Source organism: Drosophila ananassae, chromosome 3R (assembly GCF_017639315.1).
Source record: "Drosophila ananassae strain 14024-0371.13 chromosome 3R, ASM1763931v2, whole genome shotgun sequence".
NCBI classification, from domain to species: domain Eukaryota; kingdom Metazoa; phylum Arthropoda; class Insecta; order Diptera; family Drosophilidae; genus Drosophila; species Drosophila ananassae.
The window spans coordinates 5,795,818-5,811,789 of NC_057930.1; the positions used below are offsets into that span (position 1 = coordinate 5,795,818).

The following is a 15,972-nucleotide window of genomic DNA, read 5'->3' on the forward strand; positions in this document are numbered from 1 at the left end:
TTTGGGATTTTTATCGTGTTCAATGCTTGAACATTCTGCAAAGGGCCACAAAAAAGGTGTACATTTTGGATATTTTTAAATTTGTTTTCTTCAATATTAGAAAACTATTATTATTATAATTGTTCGATGACAATATGTCGTTAATTATATCATTCTATTACATATTTTTAAATATTTTAACATTGTTTAAGTTATTTTATTAGCTCCCATGTTCAACTTAATGTTTGAACATCCTGCAAGGGGCCACAAAAGTGCTTGACTAATGTTTACATTTTTAAATTAATTATTATTTCTGTTCGATTTCTTAGTGGACTGTAATATATTTTAATTTTTTCTTTAGATATAGCTTTTCTTTTTTATTTGATTGATCACTTAATCATATGTATAAAACCATTACATTATACAATAATCATATAAAAACATTTTTTTTTTTAAACATTCGGCATTGGGGTTGGCAATACTATAGCCATCAATTGTCTTCTCGACTTTAATTTTCTTACATAGGATATAATCAGTACAGTTATGATTATAATTACCAAAATTAAAGAGCTATGACCTGACACATGATGAAAGTCGATATTTTTTAATTCTATATTTTGTGCTTTCAAATCCTCTATTTGTTTGGCCAGGTGAGCTATTTCCGCTGTATGATTTATAACAGGAGGCTTTAGAGGGCCCCAAGCAATTCTCGGAATCTCGTTTATTTCTCCTATATAAGGAGTTTATTTCTCCTATATTCTTGACTTTGGGCGGGTTGGATCTACTTTGACGTGCTTCTGCGTCATCTAGATCATTTACACTAGCTAGGGGGCATATCTTATTTAATGGTCTGGTTACCAATTTCTCTTGCTCCTTAAGCCTACCTCGGACTTTTTCGTCCTTTCCTTTATGGACTTCTTCAACCTTTGGTAGAGGCCACCACGCTGGATGGCAACTATCATCTTTTTTAGTATATTTTTTGAAATTAGTTTCATCTATTTTTGTTTCTAAGTCATTGCTATCCTCTTCTTCTACCTCCCAATATCGGTCCATTTGTTTGAGCTCGATACTGGTTGCAGCAATTAACTTACTACCCCTGGATTTCGTGCAACCTGACACTGTCCATCCAAAGATAGTTTTTTGCCCAAGAAGCATACCCTTTTTGGTTATCTCTGGCAGTAAAATTTGGGGATATAAATCCGCACCAATAACCAGGTCAATTCGACCAGGTTTATCGAAATTGGGATCCGCTAAATAGAATCCTTTCCAATCCGACTTATTTATAACAATGTTATTTGTGGGAAGACATTTCATTAGTTTTGGCAAAACAATTGCGTTTGTGCTCAATTCTTTTGAATATTTAGAATTATTTTTGATTGCCAATTTTAATTTGTGATTTGAAACACAGGCACCTGTTGCTGATACTCCACTTATTTCAGTGTGAGCTTTTATTTTTGGCAACTTAAGTTTTTGTGCCGCTTCTTCTGAAATTAGAGTGCTTTGTGACCCATTGTCAATCAATGCTCTAAATTTCCCGAATTTACCATCTTGACCTTTAATCTGAACATACGCCGTGGCCAACAACGCTGGTTCAGAGGTCATGCATGTATTTACATTCTCTTTGTTAAAATGTAACATGCTATGATGTAGTTTTTGACAATACGAGCATACTAGCTCGCTTGTACATTTTGTGTTTGAACTGTGCTTTAAACATCTATAACACACATTCAATCTTTTCACTATATTTGATTTTTCCTGTGGACTTAGTGCTTTAAATTTATAGCAATTAATTATTTGATGCCCGGGCATTTTGCACATCGGACAAGTTTGGCTATTTATGTTATTTTTTTGTACTATTTTTCTAGTTGGTAATTCATTTCCAACCGATGTCAACGAACTAAGCCGTTGATCTAAAAATTCTATGACATCTTTCAAATTTTGAATGTCATTTGACTTTTTAACTTGGCCCTCATATTGTTGCAGAGCCTCAATAGAAAATTTCTTTAAAATAATATGCGCAAAAATGCAATCTGATTCTTCAGTCAGATTTGCTTTAAGGCGCATCATATAAATTGATTCATTTATAGAATCAATTGTATTTTTTAAATGCCTATATGAGTCCAAATTTATTTTTGGAAGCTCAATCAGGCGATTTAATTGGTCTGAAAATATCTTTCTATTATTTTCATACCTTTTTATGAGCAACTCCCAGGCTGCATCATAATTATTGCCTGAGCCAAGCAATAAATGGGAGACCACATTTCGTGCTTCCCCTTTTAGAGCACTTTTAAGGTAGCTTAGCTTCAATGATGGACTTAAATCCATTCTTGAATGCACAAGTTCCTTAAATAACTCATAAAAATGGTCCCAATCTTTGGAGTTTCCAAAGAAACTGGGAACCTCAATTTTTGGTAGGGTAGGTAGTTCGTCCATTTTAGGATTACTACCTTCTACCTTTTCTAATCGACCCACTTCGATTTTATTGTTCATGAGCTCAATGTGTATTTCCACATCTTCTCTGAGCTCTATTATTTTGGGCATATATTTATTATTTAGCCCTTCAATATTTATAAGATCGGACACTGTTTCTACTCTGCTGAGAAACATTTTTAATTTTTTAATTCTTATTGGAAAGGTTTCAGCTTTCCTTTCCTGGATTTCGATATAAGTTTGCTCGAGGTAATCCTCGAGATTCTTTAAGGCACCCTCAAGCCTAGAAAATAGCTCATCCTGGCCAATAATATTTTTAATTTTTTCCTTAGCGGACTTGAATTTTGATAGCATGCTATCGAAATGTTTTTTAGTAAAATATTCGTGCTCTACAGCGCCAAGTTGAACCAAATGATTATGGTTCGTGCAGGCTCTAAGCTCGATGTTCTTAAGTGATTCCCTATCTTCTTCTACATAAGAATTTTTTGCGAGAAGCGCATCTACTTGCCGGGTGAGACGCACCTGGTCTTCTATTATCGCGATTTTTTCTTTTGTCGACATATTGGATTTCTTTTTTTTTTTTTTTAATTAATTAAAATAAAATAATTAAAATTATATTTAAGTTATAAACTAAAAGACCAAACTTGCCGATCAATATATTTTCTGCTGTTGTTTGTTGTCGCTGCGCTGTTGATGCTGCTTCTTCTTGGGGTGTTGTCACTGCTGCTGGCTGATGTTGCTGTTAACCTTGGTGTCGCTGCGGATGTTGCTTCTGCGTGGATGACTTGTTTCGGCCGATATTGCTCCTGATGTTGCTCGGATGTTGCTTCTGCGTGGATGACTTGCTTCGGCCGATATTGCTCCTGATGTTGCTCGGATGTTGCTTCTGCTTGGGGTGCTTATTTTCTGTTGATGTTGGTGTCGCCGTTTCTGTTGATGTTGGTGTCGCCGTTTCTGTTGATGTTGGTGTCGCTGCGGATGTTGCTTCTGCGCCACTGTTGCTGTTGCTAATGCTGATGTTTTATTTTTTTTTTTTTATGTTTTATTTTTTATTTTTTTTCGATTTAAAAATTTTTAGCGCCACTGTTGCTGTTGCTTATGCTGATGTTTTATTTTTTTTTTAAGTTTGTTTGTCCACAATTTACTTCTTTTTAAACTTTTACACGTTTACTCTTGTTTTAAACTTTTCCGATGTAGGGCCTCGGATACGCCAACACAAAATTTTTATATTTTAATTTTTATATATATTTTTATTATTCTGGTGTCGTTCCAGAAAACACACGATAGAAGGAAATATTTATTAATTTTTGTATTTCCTTTCTATTCGATTATGCTCATTGGCATTTATATTATTTTATTCTCTGTGTTCCTTACCTCTTGGGGGGAAACAACAGAGGACTACGATTTTTAAACTGAGCTCTTTTTTTACTCAGATCGCAGCCTTATTTTTTAGCTACCTTGGGCTGAGAATTTTTAATTTTTCTGCAGCCACTTCTAGGTGCCAGTTTTTTAAACCTGAGTCTCTTACCACAGGGGGGAAAACGTCAGGGTGTCTCGATGGACCAAATGTTGAGAGGAGCCCCGTAAATACTCGTGATACTCCAATGAGTTCTGTTTTAAAACTGTTTTTATTTCACACACTTCTCTTACAAGAAAGATACATGAAAATCTTAAATCTATTTAAAACTACTTATCAACGGACTGCACGCTGACATGGTATGTGACCCTTTCTTAAGTGCTTCAAGTGCACCACATAAATATTTGGTTAGACTGCAGGAGATCGTCTTTCAAGCCATGCTGTTAATCACTTATTCACATGGGTCCGATCTCCTACATTCTATGTTTGGGATTTTTATCGTGTTCAATGCTTGAACAATAAGTGATTAACAGCATGGTTTGAAAGACGATCTCCTGCAGCATAACCAAATATTTATGTGGTGCACTTGAAGCACTTAAAAAAGGATCACATAGCATGTCAGCGTGCAGTCCGTTGATAAGTAGTTTTAAATAGATTTAAGATTTTCATGTATGTTTCTTGTAAGAGAATTGTAAGAAATAAAAACAGTTTTTAAACGGAAAAAAAAAAAAAAAACTGTTGTTTCCTCCCTGTGGTAAGAGACTCAGGTTAGGCTGCGATCTGGGCAATAAAGAGCCCAGTTTAAAGTCGCGTAGTCAAACATAAAAAAAAAACTGTTGTTTCCCCCCAAGAGGTAAGGAACACAGAAAATTAAATTATAAAAATGCCAATAGGCATAAGATGAGGCTGCAATCTGGGCAAAGAAGATCCCAGTTTAAAATCGTAGTCAGGAAAAAAAAAACTGTTGTTTCCCCCCAAGAGGTAAGGAACACAGAAAATTAAATTATAAAAATGCCAATGAGCATAAAATAAGGCTTTGATCTGGCCCAAAAAGAGACCAGTTTAAAGTCGTAGTCAGGAAAAACTGTTGTTTCCCCCCAATAGGTAAGGAACACAGAAAGTAAAATTGTGTAAATCTGGGCAAAAAAGAGCCTAGTTTAAAATCGTTCCTTTCTATGGTGTTTTTCCCGGAACGGCACCGGAATAAATAACATATGAAACTATAAAAAATAAAATTATAAAGGTGTAGGTGTAAAAAACATCAGTCAAAGCAGCAGTGAGCACCCCAAGCAGAAGCAACATCCGATCGACAGCAACATCAGGAGCAACAGAGGCCAAAGCAACAACGGAATTAAAAGCATCGGCAAGAGCAGTAAAACAACATCAGCAATTATAGTCATCGGCAAGTTTTGTTTTCGTTTTGGTTCAATTTAATTTAAATTAAAAAAAAAAAGTTTTCAAGATGTCCACTAAAATCAAAAAATTAAAAAATATATATAATATTACAGTCCACTAAAAAATTGAATGAAAATAATAATTAATTTAAAAATATAAATACAAATCTAGCACTTTTGTGGCCCCTTGCAGGATGTTCAAACATTAAGTTGAACATGGGAGCTAATAAAATAACTTAAACAATGTTAAAAATATGAAATAGAATGATATAATTAACAACATATTGTTATCAAACAATTATACTATTAATAATTTTCTAATATTGAAGAAAAGAAATTTATAAAAACAAAAGCATACATGTACAGTCCGATATCAAGTGTTATCAAAGGACAATGTAATGAATCTAAAATATATAAAATGTACACCTTTTTTGTGGCCCTTTGCAGAATGTTCACGCATTGAACACGATAAGAATTTAAACATAGAATGTAGGAGATCGGACCCATGGGAATAAGTGATTAACAGCATGGTTTGAAAGACGATCTCCTGCAGTCTAACCAAATATTTAAGTGGTGCACTTGAACCACTTAAGAAAGGGTCACATATCATGTCAGCGTGCAGTCCGTTGATAAGTAGTTTTAAATAGATTTAAGATTTTCATGTATGTTTCTTGTAAGAGAATTGTAAGAAATAAAAATTGTGTGCGTGGAGTCCCTACGCGCGAAAGAAGTGAAACTTCTTAGCGATATTTTACGCTCTCGGTACTCTCTCTGATATTCCGCAGCTGTTTTCCTCTTCCTCGATTGACCGCCAGCTATCATCTCCAATTCCACCTTTTCCCGTTCTGCTTTCTTTCGTGCTCGGTATTCACGATAATATTGTGCTCTGTTCCCTCCTCTTAAAACACCGGCTGCACTGTCTTTTTCCGCTGTAAAATCAATTCAAAATCAAACCATTAAAATTTTTGCCAATCCAATTGATATTAATTTCGAGATGATATGATCCACAAGGTGCATCTGTTATGGACAATTGAAATATTCAAGAGAAACGTACCACCACATAACCTGGAATCCGCTGTGTTATGCGTATTTTCACTGTCACTCATTTTATTGTTTGTTTGAATCACTATTCACTGTACTAATACTACAAGTAGTGCGTCAATATTATATAGAACACGAATTAATTATGGGAAACACTTTAATAACAAAATACGAGATAAGAATAAGAAAAAGAATTTTCGACACATAGGACGCTTGATGCACTCACGCATAGGCGCTAATATTAGTCTAGGCAGCTGTTACGCGCTACGTGTATCGCCATAGCAGCGCATGCGCCTGGCGATACTTTACTCTCATTCACTCTCTCTCTCTCTCGCACTCTATCTTTCTCTTTTCAAGATAGAGAAGCGTTCAACGCTATTCCCCCTCCACTGGAGCGTTAAACGTTTAACGCAACATTTTCCGGCGTCGTATAAGAAGTTTCACTTCAAAAACAGTTTTAAAACGGAACTCATTGAAGTAACACGATTATTTACGGGGCTCCTCTTAATAAAAGTATATATATTCTTGATCAGGATCACCGTCTGAGTCGATATGACCATCTGTCCGTCTGTCTGTTTCTACGCAAACTAGTCTCTCAGTTTTAAAGCTATCAAGTTGAAACTTTGCACACATCGTTCTTTTGGTTGCATTATATAACGGTCGACTACATCGTATAGCTGCCATATAACTGTTTGATCGGAAATTCCATAACTTTCGTGTTTCTTAAGTTAGAGTTGTTATATACCACATACGTAATATAACACATATATTTGGCAAAAATATCTTATGTACAGGATTTCATAAGGATCGGCCGACTATATACTATAGCTGCCATAGAACGATCAGAATTGGCATACCTTTGGTGTTTTTTAAGTTGGAAAGATGAGTCTTGGTACAGGTTCCATTTTGAGCAAAATAGTCTGATTTGCCAAATTTCATAAGGATCGGCCGACTATATCCAATAGCTGTCATATAACTGAACGATCGGAAATGGCACAACCTTGCTATTTTTAAAGATGCTGTTTCCAACATTTTTATTAGAAAATTGATTCGATGGTGAAATTCGCATAAGGATCGGCAAACTATATACGATGCAATATATATATTATAATATAAGCCTATTATGATACCTATCTGCAAAGGTAAATCTTTTTTAAATAAAAATCTTAACATTAATCATTATTTACGGTCCCGGGTTATTAAATTTTTTGACTATATTTTAATAAAACCAAGCCCAAGCTAAGCCCCAGCTTTGAAAGTTATTAATACTGAAGCACCATACTGAAGCAAAGCTTAACGTTAATAGCGTACAGAAGTAAATTTATGGATTTTTGGATTCTTCTCTGGCGGGCACCAAATGTGATGGGTACTAGAAGCGATTGAACATCCCTAAAAGGACGCGTTGGGTTCTTCCACTTAGATCGAAATCCAAGTCAGATGTGTTGGAAAAAAAGACTTACTTAAAAGGACCGAGTGGTTAATAGAGACAAATGCTTTACTGAATTCAGTGTAAAAGACATATGTTGAAAGCTATTCCGGAATACATCCATGACAAAAGATGACATATGCAATAAGTTGGAAAATGTGGGGCGGCGGAAACGTTGGCTGGATAACCGGAGCTAAGCAGAAGATCCATCAATAAAAAATTGTGTGCGTGGAGTCCCTACGCGCGAAAGAAGTGAAACTTCTTAGCGATATTCCAAAAAATGCATATTATTTCGTATAAAAGAAAAATAGCGGGAGGGAAAGGATAAAAATAAGGTGGAGTGACCAACACTTTCTTCAATTCACATTTTATAAATTTATTATAAAGCAAAGTCCAAGTTCTGCTTTCTTTCGTGCTCGGTATTCACGATAATATTGTGCTCTGTTCCCTCCTCTTAAAACACCGGCTGCACTGTCTTTTTCCGCTGTAAAATCAATTCAAAATCAAACCATTAAAATTTTTGCCAATCCAATTGATATTAATTTCAAGATGATATGATCCACAAGGTGCATCTGTTATGGACAATTGAAATATTCAAGAGAAACGTACCACCACATAACCTGGAATCCGCTGTGTTATGCGTATTTTCACTGTCACTCATTTTATTGTTTGTTTGAATCACTATTCACTGTACTAATACTACAAGTAGTGCGTCAATATTATATAGAACACGAATTAATTATGGGAAACACTTTAATAACAAAATACGAGATAAGAATAAGAAAAAGAATTTTCGACACATAGGACGCTTGATGCACTCACGCATAGGCACTAATATTAGTCTAGGCAGCTGTTACGCGCTACATGTATCGCCATAGCAGCGCATGCGCCTGGCGATACCTTACTCTCATTCACTCTCTCTCTCTCTCGCACTCTATCTTTCTCTTTTCCTCTTCTCCTTCCGAGTTGCGTTAAGCGTTCAACGCTATTCCCCCTCCACTGGAGCGTTAAACGTTTAACGCAACATTTTCCGGCGTCGTATAAGAAGTTTCACTTCAATAACCCTAAGCTTAGTAGTTGAAGTTTCCTCTTTTAAAACACAGTGAAAGGAAGGAAGTATTGGCAAGTGATGGTTGCATTAGCCGGGACTGGAGAAGCACAGCTTCTTTTCGAGAAAGAGAAATCGTCGCACGGCTTGGAAGTAAGATTTCCCTGACGACTGTTCAACGAAAGCTTCACAGAGAAGGCGCCTGGGTCGAGCCGAGCAGAATGTTGCACGAAATGCGCTTCGCAATCAACCTCTTCCTTCGTACTCTTCACAACTGGCTCGAAGCAATCCTCTATTTCCCAGAACTGGCGCAGCAGATAATTAGCGTTCCTCAAGTGGGCTATTTTTAACATCCTTAGAAGCAGTAGCCACAAGTGACCTTCTCTCCACATGTGAAACACAAACACACAAATCGATGCGCTGGGGTCGGAAAAACTCTGGATCATCCAAGCTAAGGTTGCCCGAAATATTCCAGCTGGAAACATCCATACTGAAGCTAGGCTGGAGGTCCATGATGTGGGCGGCAATTACAACGTTAATAAGTGCCGAATATTCAGAGCAGTGAGATTGCAGGAGCTCATCAACAGAGGATCCATCTGTTGCAAAGCCGGTATCGGAAATTGCGGACACTGACTTGAGGGATTTGCATCTGCGTAGCTGCAAGTGAGTAGCGAGTTGGGAAGTAATCTCATGTACCTGCAATAACCCAGAAAATAGCACCCTGGGGTGGAGTGTGGGCACCTTTGACTGTTCCGCTAGAGCTCATCGCCACGACCGCTAACAATAATTAAAAATGGAAGCAAGTTATGGCGATAATAAAAATCTCACTCCAAATTTTATGTACGCGCAACAACCACGATTTGTTTCACTGTGCAATCTGGACCGCAAGTCGAAGTGTGGAACGAATATAAGTAGCTTATGCGCACTAGTGGGTTCCCTTACTAGTGGGTCGTATGTATGTATGTACCATAGGTACATAACGGACCGGATAACAACTGACGGCTGTATTGCATAATTATGTGTTTATTTAAAAATGCTTCTTTTCCAGCCCCTGATGCACTATATACTGTGTCTTCGGTTTATTCAAAAATGTAAATGCATATGGTCAAACAATGTTCCTCGAAAAAAAAGTCGGCTTGCGACTACAATAGCGATAAAAGCAACTGATAAATGGATTAAATTATAAGTAGGCAAACCGACTCTGTCAAGCCTAGAGGCAGTAGACGGCAACTGCAGAATTAAATATCTTTATAAGTTAAACAAGAAAGGAAAGCTAACTTCGGGCGGAGCCGAAGTTTATATACCCTTGCAGTTCAGTCGCAGTCCGCTAGGTGGCGCCACGCATCTTAAATTATTAGATATGTAGCGGATCGTATATAGTCGGCCGATCATTATGAAATTTGGCATATTGAATTATTTTTCCCAAAATAGAATCTGTACCAAATCCCATCTTTCTAACTTAAAAAACACCAAAGTTATGCCAATTTCGATCGTTCTATGACAGCTATAGGATATAGTCGGCCGATCCTTATGAAATTTTGTACACAAGATATTTTGGTCAAATATAACATGTGTGGAAAGTCCCAACCCTCTAACTTAAAAAACACCAAAGTTATGGCATTTCCGATTAATCAGTTATATGGCAGCTATAGGATATAGTCGACCGATCCCGGCCGTTCCGACTTATATACTGCCTGCAGGGGAAAGAAGGGTGTGTGCAAAGTTTCAACTCGATAGCTTTAAAACTGAGAGACTAGTTTGCGTAGAAACGGACAGACGGACATGCTCATATCGACTCAGGAGGTGATCCTGATCAAGAATATATATACTTTATAGGGTCGGAGATGTCTATATAATATTTTTTGTGTATGTTTTTCATCCTGTTTTTCATTATTAGAATTTTTTCGTCACCAAAACTCGATAGGTTTTTATACCCTTGCAGAGGGTATTCTAATTTTGGTCAAAAGTGTGCAACGCATTGCAACGCAGTGCAGGAAATCTCCGACCGTAACAGTCGATATAAGCATGTCCGTCTGACAGTTTATACGCAAACTAGTCTGTCAGTTTTAAAGCTATCGACTTCAAACTTTGCACACATACTTCGGGATCGGTCGACTATATCCTATAGCTGTCATATAACTGAACGATCGGAAATGACAAAACCTGCGTATTTATAAAAATACTTGGGACTTTCTCTTACATTTATTGTTTGGTAGAAAACTGATTTAATATTGATATTTTCTAAAGGATCGGCAACTAAATACGATCCGATATATATCTCATAACATAAGGTGCTACTTAATTGCAAGGATATATCAACTTGGGCTCCGCCCGAAGTTAGCTATAACGTTTAATATGATTTTAAGATATTTAAAAAAAAAAATTATTTTAATGCCCTTTAGACTTCTGTGCAAACATGCTTGAATAAAATTTAAAGATTCCGAAATAGAGTACAACATTCTGTGTATATCTATGTTATGTTTTTTCGCGTTTCTTCAACATTTATTAGGGCCCTGTACTAAATTTTTCCACTTTTTTCATTTTTTGTTTTTCCTGGGGCTGTACAATGTCGATTAAGAACAGGTTTTTTCAGTTTACATTTTGTTTTTACTCGTTTTCGAGCAAATTATTCTTAGCATTAGTCAAAGCCTTCATTTCAATAAAAATATATCACTATAATTTTATTGTTAATGGTGGCCATGGTTTTCAGTTGCAAAAATTCAATTTTTGAACTTAAATAGAAATATGTGTATTATCTAGCTATTTATTCGATCTTACCTACCAGATTAACACTTTTTAGATTGAGTACTGTTAAGTACACAACTTTGTGACGCGAGCTGTGTTTTGCTTTTAAATTATTAAGAGAAAGCAGTTTGGAATTTTTACCACCATTCACCGAATTTTCTCTTAGTGTTGCTTAATTCACCTTTTTTTATAATGGTATTTAGGTCCGATTTTTTCCTTTTACTTGCCATTAGAATAAGTGGATTAGGAGAAAAATCCTCTTACTGTGATTTCGAATTAAGTTCTGAAGCTAGTCATACTATTATTAATTTTGTTTTTTACATTTTATAACTACAATTTTATATGGAAATATCAAATTTTAGATATTTTTAAGGGAAATATTTTGAGACGTTGTGACCTAGTTTTGGTCTCAGACAAATCACGTTAAGTATTTAGGGTATTTTCACACTTTCACTAGATTTTTGATGGTACTACTTCAATCGCGCGTATAAAATAGCTTTCATAAACATCATTTGCACATTTTACAGATACAAATAAAATTGATTTAATATAAGATATCTTTAATATATGGCAACATGTTGCCTTTTGCGGACTTGAGTACGAGTGAGAGATCATAAATGCGGTGTACGCAACTAGTGGTGTCATTTCAGCTTTTTTTCCGTCACATTATAATTTGCTGTAAATCTGAGTAAAATTTAAAAACACAGAGAATTGAAATTTTTTTAGCAATTTAAAATAATGAAAATAGTTCCTTAAAAAAGAAAAGAAATAATAAAATTCTGTATGGCTTGTAATTGTGCTGGCCAGACACTTAGACGCAGTAAAAATTAACTATGAACTATATGTACTCTAATTTGGATTCTACTCTGTGGAACAAACTTAATTAAAAAAAACTCCTTTTTTAAAAAAGAAAATAAATTTTTTAAATTTATTTTTATCTATTTTAAATATATACAACTTCTTTTCACTGGAACTTCTATTACACAGTTTTTTTTATCTTGGAAAAATTTGCCACCACTGTAAGCAACATGTTGCGTGAAATTGTGTGGTCCTACTTTTTTATGTGGATCTCATCTCTCACTCTCTTTTGCTTTTAATATTGTTAACTGCTTAACCCCGTTTATAAACAGCTGTTCATTAGAATCCAAAATCATCGAATTGTTTGTTATACCCTTGCAGAGGGTATTATAATTTTGGTCAAAAGTGTGCAACGCAGTGAAGGAGACATCTCCGACCCTATAAAGTATATATATTCTTGATCAGGATCACCTCCTGAGTCGATATGAGCATGTCCGTCTGTCCGTCTGTCCGTCTGTCCGTCGGTCCGTCGGTCCGTCTGTCCGTCTGTCCGTCTGTCTGTTTCTACGCAAACTAGTCTCTCAGTTTTAGAGCTATCGAGTTGAAACTTTCCACACACCCTTCTTTCTGTTGCAGGCAGTATATAAGTCGGAACGGCCGGGATCGGTCGACTATATCCTATAGCTGCCATATAACTGATTGATCGGAAATGCCATAACTTTGGTGTTTTTTAAGTTGGAGGGTTGAGACTTTCCACACATGTTATATTTGACCAAAATATCTTGTGTACAAAATTTCATAAGGATCGGCCGACTATATCCTTTAGCTGTCATAGAACGATCGAAATTGGCATAACTTTGTTGTTTTTTAAGTTAGAAAGATGGGATTTGGTCTGATTTGTCTGATTTCATAAGGATCGGCCAACTATATCCTATAGCTGTCATATAACTTATTGATCGGAAATGCTATAACTTCGTTGTTTTTCAAGTTAGAAGCATGGGAGTTTCAATGGATTCCTCTTTTGTCAAAATAATTCGATATGCCAAATTTCATAAGGATCGGCCGACTATATACGATCCGCTATATATCTAATAATATAAGATGCGTGGCGCCACCTAGCGGACTGCGACTCAACTGCAAGGGTATATCAACTTCGGCTCCGCCCGAAGTTAGCTTTCCTTTCTTGTTTTTTTTTGGATTTGGGCCAGACAGTATATTATTTTGTTTCAATGCTATTTATTTATTTATATTCTGGTTGAGATGTACTTGATAAAATACCACGAAGCATCTCTCCAGAGGGAGAATCTAGGTATAACATTGCAGATTTGAAGCTACATATAATTTTGGGACTTAGCACAGTCTTTTCTTTATATAAAGAGTTTTAAATGAAGTGATAAAAAACAAGACTGGAAAGCTAGCTTCGGACGGAGCCGAAGTTTATCCCTTGCAGTTAGGTAGCAGCTTAAATTATTATATTATTATATTATATTATTATTATTATTCGGTTCGTATATAGTTGGTCGATCCCTATGAAAATTTCACCATCCGATCAATTTTCTAATAAAAATGTTGGAAAAATCGGATTAGATTGCCCAAAATAGAATCTGTCCAATATTTCTAACTTAAGAAACACCAAAGTTATGGCATTTCCGACCAATCAGTTATATGTCAGCTATGGGATATAGTTGACAGATCCCCGATATAGTCGACCGGTTTTTCCGACTTATATACTGCCTGCAAACAAAGTTTCAAAGTGGGAAAGTGGAAAGTTTCATCTCGATAGCTTTAAAACTGAGAGACTAGTTTGCGTAGAAACAGACAGACGGACATGCTCATATCGATGCAGGAGGTGATCCTTTTTCGGGAAACGAAATCCGATTTGCCAAATTTCATAAGGACTATATCGTATAGCTATTTTTAAAGATGCTTGGGGCTGTTTCCAAAATTTTTTTTAAGATTGATTTGGTGGTAAAATTCTCTAAGGATCGGACAACTATATACGATCCGATGTGTATATAATAATATAAGCTGCTACTTAACTGCAAGGGTATATTAACTTCGGCTTCGCCCGAAGCAGCTTGTTTTTTTTTTAACAAGAAATATCGACTTTTACACATTTATCCAAGACGATCATGTGGATTCGCAAAATTGCTAAGGAGTTTGCATAAAATTTTGATCGGTGAAAAATGAGAGTTTGAGTTACTCACTCGTCGCAGATCAATCAGTTCGGTGGGCGCCCACCATTATTTGATGAGAGAGGTAAGAGGCACATAAATTCTAGCTTTTAATAATAAAACTAGCGCCTCGGAAATCCAAAGCCAATTGGATTTTCGAATGTCAACCCGACGTGTGCAGCAAATTGTACTTGTTATATGAAAGAAACACCTGAAACTCCAATTGCCCGGCCCAAAATTTCAAGATTTTAATTGCCAATAAATGCAAGTTTTGGGACTTTGTTTGAAAAGTATTATATTTATCGATGAAAAGAAGCTTAACTTAGACGGTCTAAATAACTATTCTCGGCTAAAAAAATGCATGAGTATATGCCATAAGGCATGCTTAAGTCTGTGGCAACCCTAAGTGCTTACCATAACACAATCGAACTCGATATCTTATGAGAGTATCGATATCGCCGGAGGCCATCTCTAGAAACACAACTTTTTCTGTGCCTCTCAACATCGACAGCCGCATCCGCAGCTAGCAACGCTTTTGTTAATTTTCATTAGTTTTAAGCAAATATATAGTGAATAAATGAACATTAAATTGGTGACCCCGACGTGATCACTATATAGACGCAAGTACCGGTGCTTACAATGGCAAACAACGACACCACACAAGACGACGCCGACGTCTTTCACGATACCGTTACTCGCGGTTCCGACGTAGTTATTAACCGCGTGGCGGTTAAAATTCCGCCCTTTTGGACCGAGCACCCAGAATTATGGCTGTCGCAAATCGAAGCCCAATTCGTTCTGGCAGGAATAACTACAGACGACACGAAATTCAACACGATCCTGGCGTCAATCGAAGCACCGGTACTGGCCCGAATTGCCGACGCCATCGTCAACCAACCAGGCACAGGCAAGTTCGAAAACTTAAAGTCGTGCATTTTGGAACGCTTCTGCGAAAGCGAGCAGAAGAAAATCCAGAAGTTGATTTCGGAGACTGACCTTGGTGACAAGCGCCCCACACAACTGCTTAACGAGTTAAACGCACTCGCCGCAAACAAAGTTGACGAAACTTTCTTAAAAGCACTGTGGCTGCAGCACCTACCAACCCAAGTGCAAGCGATCTTGCAAGCATCGGACGCCCGCCTAGCAGATTTAGCTAAGTTGGCAGACAAAGTCATGGAAGTCGGCGATTTTCACCATATACGCACCGTTGACGCCAAATTGGCGCCACCCAGCAGCACCGTTTTCGACGAACGTCTAGACCGCATCGAGCAACAAATCAACGCGCTGTTCAAAAACCGTTACCGCAAGAACAGTTCACCCACATTAACGGATCGCAACAGCGTCCCGACTTCAGGCTTGTGTTGGTACCACAGCAAATTTGGCAACGCCGCCAAGAAATGTCGCCAACCGTGCTCGTTTTCCTCCGAACCAAAAAACTAAAACAGTCTTCGGATTCGGCGGACAAATTCGAAGAAAACCACAACACAATTGCCCGCCTCGCCATCAACGACAATTACTCCAAAACTCAATTTCTCATCGACACCGGCGCCGACATTTCAGTGATGCCACCCTGCAGAATC

The 15,972-nt window shown here is 36.9% G+C and overlaps 1 protein-coding gene across 7 annotated transcripts in view; it reads right to left on the reverse strand.

Moving 5' to 3' along the window:
* The window catches only part of LOC116655386, a 70,269-nt gene extending 58,107 nt beyond the window's left edge, over positions 1 to 12,162 (reverse strand). The window contains exons 1-2 of one of the 7 annotated variants that reach the window (XM_044716079.1): positions 11,895 to 12,059; positions 11,454 to 11,750 (exon numbers count right to left, since the gene is read on the reverse strand). The gene's annotated coding sequence lies outside the window, so the exon portion shown is untranslated. Of the gene's footprint in view, positions 1 to 4,442; positions 5,236 to 11,453 lie in introns of those variants that run through there. The other 6 variants (XR_006507388.1, XR_006507389.1, XM_032453244.2 and 3 more) reach the window with 6 other exon arrangements.
* Between the last annotated feature and the right edge of the window lie 3,810 nt (positions 12,163 to 15,972).